We start from the raw sequence: 8709 nt of genomic DNA, 5'->3' as shown, positions 1-8709 counted from the left end.
ATAGTCTGCTGATGTCTGGTTTTTGAAAGCAAGTAGATGTGGCAAGTACAGAATAAAGGATATTAGAAATTATTCAGGCCAGCAGTTTGTGTAGGGGGAGAGTAGAAGCTTGAGAAAAAAAAATGCCTGAATTCAGAAACTGGGGTGGGAATCTCCCATTCAAGAGCACATCTAAAGAAAATTTGATACTAATGAATCTTTAAGCATCGATTTATTTGAAGCCTCTTACATAGGAGGACAGAACAACACAAATATAGTATTAAATTTAGGATTTGGTCAATTTACTGATGAGCTTGCTAATTGGATCTGATTTCTTTTCAATATCCTCAACTTTATAAAAAAGAGGAAACAGTGAAAGGCTTTAAATCTATTTCACACATGGAGAATCTACAGAGATCAAGAGTAAGCTAACACAAAACTATTAAACAAAGAAAAATGTATGAAGAAAGACAAGGCAAAAGGGACAAGAAAATACATGTTCCATTCATGAAGAAATTAAAAATTAAAATTCATGAAGAAACACATGAATAAATCTATTACCAAAACCAAAAATAGAAACATAATTTTGACAAAATTAATACACCAATGGAAAGGAAAATTTGAAGTAAGTATGATTAGGTTCCTAAAAAAGAAAAGGAAAACATAACATCTAAACAAAACAAAAAGCAAATCAAAAGAAACTCAAATGTATATAACAATAATAGCTATAAATAAAAGTAACAATGAACATAAAAACTGCTAATTATTTATCACGAAAAAGAAAAACTCAATAAAAAACAAAAAGAATATATCTGTGTGTATATATATTCTTTTCATTTTTAGTGACTTCATTTAAATTGTATATACCTATACACATGTATTTATACACACATATGTGTGTGAATATTTGCATGTAACTAAAATTCAGTTGCTAACGCTAGAGGGATTAGGATTATAAAATATTGATTATGCCTATAATTTGTTTTTTCTTATAGAAAAACAAATCTGAAGCATATTTAGTAAAAGTCAATATTTTTTAGAGTTCAGTAGGACCACAGATTGTTTAACTTTATTATACTATTTTACATTTATTTCTATATTCTTGAAATTAGAATTTAATATTAAATAACAAAATAATTAACAGTAAGAAAACACATTGTTAATAATTTGGATGATTGCACCTTTCTGAAGTGGGACATCTACATAACTTAATTGTTTTAGGCAGTTAAAGCTTTGATACTAAATAGTCTGGAACAGTAGAAGTTTAAAAGCATCTATATATGTGTATATTTATAAAATCTTATCGGTTTATAATTTATATCCTTTATTACAAATATATGCACATATTATGTGTAAATACATTTATGCATACATATATAAATACATATATGCATATACATGCATGAAAGAGAGGGAGGAAGAGAATTTGCTCTGATTGAGAAAGCAAAAATCTGCTCTTTGATTCATCAGGCATGGATGACAGATACAGATAAAACCAGCTGCCAAGTTAAAAAGCAAAGATTTTTCCCCCCAAGGTCACTCTGCAACTTTAAAGTATTGTAGCAATCTCTTCTTTAAATGACTGCTTTTTTATTCACTGCAAAACTTCATTCTCTGTTTCCAAAATGAAAGACTATCAGAAGCTCTGTTGTTTGAAATACATCAGTATAAATGTAACATCCTTTTCTTGCCTCCAGGATCTTATTGACTTTGACACAAAGAAGCAGCCTTGATTTCCAAGCCAGATGTAGAATGTCAGATAAGGGGTTTCTAAACACACCTTTACACATTTATCATAATTTTGTAATTTTCAAAGAAAAAGAAGCCGGGGTACCCTGTACAGTCCAAAGCTGGTACAGAACCCTTTACATATAGTCTACTTTGATTTGCTCCTATCAAAACACTTCATTTAAATTTTAACTAAACTCCATTCTCCTTCCTAATCTCGTAATTGCTGTCTTTTCCTGTTTTTGGTGAAATGTCCTACTGTGGCTTTAGAGTGTAGTTTCTCTTATTACCATGGGTCATAAATCTAACTTTTTCAGTCTATAGGCTTGTCTCTGATTTTTTTTTTTTTACGTTGATTGGGGAAGAGGAGGGAATGAGAAAGAGAATGAATCTCAATCTCATCCACTAATCAGATACAGACATTTTCAATAATTGTTTAGTAAATAGAATCAGAAAAGTAGATACAGATTTTGTATTATGGCATTGAAGGGTAGCACAGCTTAAATATTGACAATGTAATCCACCAAATTAATAGATTTAAAAGAAAAGATCATCTCAATAGATGTAGAGAAGCAACTAATATAATTCAATGCTCATTCATGATATTAAAAAAAATTCTTTGCAAACTGTGAATGAAAAGCAACTTTATTAACATAATTAAAGCTGAACATCATTAATAATAGAGATACTATACTGTAATTCTCATTAAATTTAGAAATAATAAATTGATGGCCTACTTCATTATTTCTATTCTATATTAACTTGAGCTGTGCAATAAGATAAAAAGGTAAAAGTTAAAGGTACATATATTAAAAGGAGAGGAGAAAAATGTCAATTGTTATATAATGTGACTTTTTACATGGAAAAATACATAAAAATCCATGAGAGTTTTTAAAAATAAATTAGAAAATGAGCAAGTGAACTGGATGCAAGATTGACATTTAAAAAATGTTAAGATTTTTATACACAGGTAAGTAAAAATGTATTACTAAAATAAAATAAAAAATATAAAGTATGAGAAATAAATCTATCCAAAGATGTTTAAATCTTTACTGAGAAACATACAAAACATTTTAAGGCCATATAAATGTATGAAAAAATTAAGATGTTGATATTCTTATATGATTTATAAATTTGTGTACTTATAAAAATCATAATTGTGTTTTCTTTTTAGTGAAATTTAGAAGTTGGTCCTAAATTTCATGTAAAACTAAATGGCCAAGAACAGGAAAGATAATTTTGAAGAATAAAATATAAATTTTTCCATCAAATTTCAAGACATACTATAAAGTTTAGTAATTAAAATAATGTTATTGTGGAATAAGCATAGGGAAATAAAACAATAGTTCAGAATAACCAAGAAACAGACTCATACATTTATAGAAACTTGATATAAGACAGAGTTGATTTTATAAATCAGTGGGAAGAGGAGGGTCTATTCAATAAATGGTGCTGAAATAATTGGCTATTAGAATTTTTCAAAAATAATATACTGTTGACTTTTCTTTAAAATTTATGTGGTTTTTGTTTAGAAATAAAATATTTTATTTTGTCCTCCTTTATGAGCAACTTTCTAAGTCTAATGTTAGTTGCTTTGTGTCCCGAAAAAAGAAGTAAAATGCACGGTCCTGGGACATGTCAAGTCTGCATTTACTCGAGAGAGCCTCTGCGAACTAATGTTGAGTTAGGAGCTGTGCCTGTGCTTGAAGTTACTAGGTGTCTGATCTCTAGTTGAGGTGATGAAGGGGCATCAGACTTTTCTTAATTAGGATTACAGAGACTTTTACAGTAGCCATTGTCAAAATCAAAACATCGTTAACTCTTGCTCTTAGAGAACATTGTAAACAGTAAATTTTTCAGAATATCCTGACGCCTAGACAGATATAATTATTTGCACTATTTGGCACGAGTGTAGGTGAGAGAATAAATAGTTCTATGTCTTCTGAATCTATTTCTTTATTTTCCAAACTAAACTGCATATACTATTTTTACATCAATTTTAGTCTATACCTATAATTTGAGCAGAAAAAAAAAATAAGAATGTCCCACACAACTAAGAGTGGGAAGAAAAAAGGGTGGGCCAGGGGAGAAGATTATCTCTTGAATTTAAACCTAGAATTGCTAAGAATGAGACTGTATCTTGGAGAATTGTAGGGTGGAGTGTCTGGATGCAGATCAGCAGCAATTCTGCCATCTGGAAGCTTTAATTCCCTGCAGCTAGACACTTTTAAAAAGCTGCTCATCCCTTACGGTAAACTTAGCATTTCTGCTGTTCTGGCAACTGTGCACGGTGTGCAGGCTGCCTCTGGCTATTAAGTTATTCTTGTCAGATTACCTCCTGTCCCAGACAGGCTGGAGCCTGTGGAGTGAGGTTTAGGCTGCATGCAGTATGCAGAGAGTTTATGCCAAGGTCAGAGAGCTGGGTACTACTCACGAGCTGCATTTCCTGGAGATGTGGGAGTGAGTCAATGTAGCATCTTAGGGAGAAACCACAGTTCCGAGCAGGAAAATCTTACGACCAGTATAGAAAGAGAGAGAGATATAAAGAAAGAAGGAAAAAACAGAAAGATAAAGATTCAAAATGTAATTATCAAGCAATAGACTAGGAAACAGAAAAAAAATCACTTGGTGCTTAGACAGATTGTGGGGCAAAAGCTTCAGACTAACAGAGAGTGTCAGGGGCTTTTAATAGGATACCCATGGTCTCGGGTATGGAATGAAAAGGAAATTATAGTTAGACATTAGCTGGACAATTTGTCCTTCAAAATACTTAATTTGAAAAATATTTAGATAACGTCTTTCTTTCATTATGCTTATGAAAACTATATACATATATGTGACATATATATGTTATATATGCATACATGTGATATATATGCATATACATATATATGTGATAATGACAAACATATATGATAATGATTAAATAAACAATGTGGGAAGAATTTTACAAGCATGTTTTTATAAAAACTATGACTTCAAAAAAATTGGTTCATTTACAGAGTCACATGAGTGAATATTTTCCAGCTGTAAATAGGCAATTAGAATCTAAATAAAACCAAAAATAACTATAATGAGCAAGCTGTACCTTAGAGAATCATGTATAATAAGTGTACAACACATTTATTTATCTAATTATTAAAGAATATAAGAAAGGGCTCTGAACTCTAGAGAAATTTTTACCTTTAAGAACACAGTATTTTCAGTATTTTGATTGATTTGCTTCCTGTATCAGTCAGGACCCTAAATTGCAAGCATCAGATGTTGGCTTTGGCTAATTTAAACAGAAAAGGAATTTGATTGAAAAAAAAAAAAAAACTCGGTAGTTCACACAAACTTTGGTACATATCTAGAATTAAGTTAGAAGGCTGTGTAGCCAGTTATTTTACCTAACAGTTGCATAAACACTTCTTTACCAATGTCCTTGAGAACTGACTGCAGAGTGCTCCTCTGTCGTCACCAACTCTGGATGCTTAGGCTGTTATTAAAACCACTGCTAAAACTGCCACCTAGATGTGGATATAGTGCCTTCCCTGAAGCAACCCTCATGAGAACAGCTTCATTATAGTCATTGCTTTTTGTATTTCCCACTGTGATAGGTGCAATAATTGGTGAAGCGTATGTATGTTATATGCCAACATCTTGACTGCTGGTGTGCCTAAGAAAGCAAGTAACTGGCAGTTTAATTTTCAGCAGTGGGAGATGGGTTGCTTCTTACTATTTGTGGTGGTAATTCATAGTCCCAGACTCTAGAGCCTTTTAAACATGTATATGGATATGATTTAGCTATTTTAATATGATAAAACTGAGAACATCAATTTTTATTAAGTACATACTAAATAGATTTGGTTACAAATAAAAACGAAGATAATAACTATATCTTATGAAGGCAGAAGTTTTGAGTACGAGATGATGATACTCAAAGATTTTGAAATTCAAATTATTCAATTCAGATACAATCTTCGAAGATTAATATGATCCTCTAATATTGCATATAACAATCCATAATTAAAAACTATTTCTCTGGCATTTGACCCTGAAAACTTCCCTAGATATAAGAGAAATTAAAAAGAAAAAGGGCAATGAGATTTCATAGATATTCAAGCAACTAAAAAAATGGAATATAATATGTTATATAATAGAAAGACTATTAAGTTATTCTTTTCACACAAAGTTTGCCTTTGAAAGTTACTCATAATAATCATTACTCAAGGATGCATATTATTTTATTAAAATTGAAGTATGTTAGTGTGGTTTATAAATGATAAGATATTAAATTTTGCTCTAGTGACCAGCATGCATTATCCCATAGATAATTAAAACATACCCTTGAAAACCAGGATGTCTTTCTGTTATTTAATAGAAAGGATCCTACTTAAAGATATGAGTAATTTCATAGCATTTAGTTATAATGTAAAGGTAATTTTCACACTATTATTAATATATTTTTTAAACATCATCAGTACACAGAGCCTTCTGGTCCATGATATAATTTATAAAACCATCTAACATGTTACATTTCAAATATTTTTACTTGGGTAATACATTTCAGAGTCAATGCTAACAGAAAAATCATGTATTCTATAAATTTTTATTGAGTCACCATTTAAAAAATGTTTTACTGGTCCTAGAACTCATTCCTAAAAGTTGTGATCTGTTAGGGTCCTAATATAGTGTACCAGAATAGATTTCAGTGGTTTGCATAAACTTGGAATATTTTATTACTAGAAACAAGATGCTTGATGACACTATGGAGCTGATATCAACTCACTCAAACCTTATGCTCAGAGAGAAACTTTTATAAAAAACTTTTTTAAAATAAAAAATATGATGCCATAAAAATCACGATAACGTCTTCAAGTTCTTTCTAATTTCATCCTCTTCTTATCAATCAGCCCCTGGAAGTATCTCTCTTTTTGTCAAACTCCTGGCTGGGCCACAGAAAAAGAGAAAGAAGTTTAGATTTTCTATGCTGCATTATGGTTCATTAAATTTTTGTTAGAATACTAAACCTACCCGTGGTTAACAAAATCTGTAGTATTAAATCTTTGTAGTGTTTGATGTTCATATTATTTGTATTCATGACATGTAAAAAAAAAGTAAAAATTAATGCATATACTATACCTTATAAGTAAGCATTAAATAGCTGGTATCATGTCATGATTGACATATCTTGAAGAAAATATATATGAAGAGAGAGAGTAATATAGTGTGAGAATTTAGCATGTTTATTCTAGAGTTGGACTAACTTATATGACTTCCCCTGCCTTTTCTCTGAATTGTAATATGGAAATAAAGATAATTTTGCTTTGGTAGATTTCTTGTGGGAATAAAACTAAATAATACATGAAAAGCAATAGAAAACTGCCTGGCGAAGCTCTTAAGTTTTGAGTATTTCAAATGTTTTAATGTGAATGAAAGTATGACATTATTCAAAATAGAAAACAATAAAATAATGTCTATTATACATAATATTATTTTTTAGCATAATCTTAATTACAGTCTTTAATCTCAAAATGAAACCGTCAAAAATTTATTCTGTATGATTTTTAATTGTAACTTTTCAATATTTTAAATTCGTGACATTTTGAATTGTTCTTCACATCCTTTAGGTGTGACTCAAAATAAATTAATGCAGAATTCTTCCTAACAGTGCCACATTACCAAAAGAGTTCTACCATAAATAACTTAGGAACACAAACCACATCTGCACAAAGGAAAATAATTTAAGGAGAACAGAAAAATGTATATGATTTACTGAAGCTGAAAGCCCCCTCAATTTCATGACTACTTGAGCATGAAAATTGCTTAAAAATATTTATGGTTTAAAATGAATATATTCCACTCAGGGATGCAAATTGAGGCCCAGGAGACATTGAAACTTATGAAACTTTATAACTTACAGACCCTGGGCTAGAAGTAAATAAAAAGATTCAACTTATTGAGGAGTATTTTATTCCTACAGCACAATTCAATAAACAAAGCAGAAATTTGAGAATGGGCTTTTAGAAACAAACAAAAAAAGCCTAGTTTTCAAAGAGCTAGTTTCAGTAACATTTATATTTAATGTGCATTAAATTAATTATGTAAAGGTCATTCTTCAAGTAACTGGCACTTCAAATTTATACACATAACACATCCATTACACATATACACATAACACATGCATTACACATACATGTGCATACACACACATATACTCTTCATTAAATAATTGCCAAATGTATATAACTAGTGTTAATGGTAATGAAATCCAAATATAGGAAATTAATGAATGAAGGAAACATGAACACAAAATACTTTGGATTTGTTCCTAAATATGAAATCAGTCACTGGGAGACGTATAATGTGCATCTTCATTTACAGTGATAATTACCTAAAATAATGTCACTGTTAAGTAAATAAAACATCTAAGTTTCAAATGGCAAATAGTATGAGGCTTATCGCATGGTCTCTTCAAAAAAAAATCTAAATGAAGAGGAGCAGAATATGTATACACGAAAGGTCCATCAGAAGTAAGTATGACAGAATTTTATTAACTTATATACCAGGAGTTTCTAAATCATAAAGTTTGTGCTACTGGTAGTAGGGTAAGAAGGAGGGATATTCCTTCTGAATTTCTTCTGGTAATTAACTTCTAATTAAGAGTCAGTGCTGATGTAACACTTTATACTGCTAGATATGAAATAAGGCCAGGCAATGTACTTGGCCTCAACTAATCAAGCCATGGAAGGAAAAATCATCAAGATAATTTATAATTCTTTGGTTGGTATAGAAACCATGGATACATATCAGAATTATTTGTGCCCTAACTGTAGAAAAGACTATGGAACAGTGTTTTGCTGTCATTAGATCAACATGAACAGATGTTCCTATAACTGTAATTACTCTACGAGAAGTCCCCTGCCAAATGAAGAAAAGAAGTACAAGGGACCAAATTTATTATAATGACTCACTACTCTTAGGTTAAGGGAAAAAAATAATCCAGAATAGTAAATTCCA

The sequence above is a fragment of the Pteropus alecto genome, unplaced genomic scaffold, assembly GCF_000325575.1.
Source record: "Pteropus alecto unplaced genomic scaffold, ASM32557v1 scaffold81, whole genome shotgun sequence".
Taxonomy (NCBI): Eukaryota; Metazoa; Chordata; class Mammalia; order Chiroptera; family Pteropodidae; genus Pteropus; species Pteropus alecto.
This window is presented reverse-complemented; position numbering follows the sequence as displayed.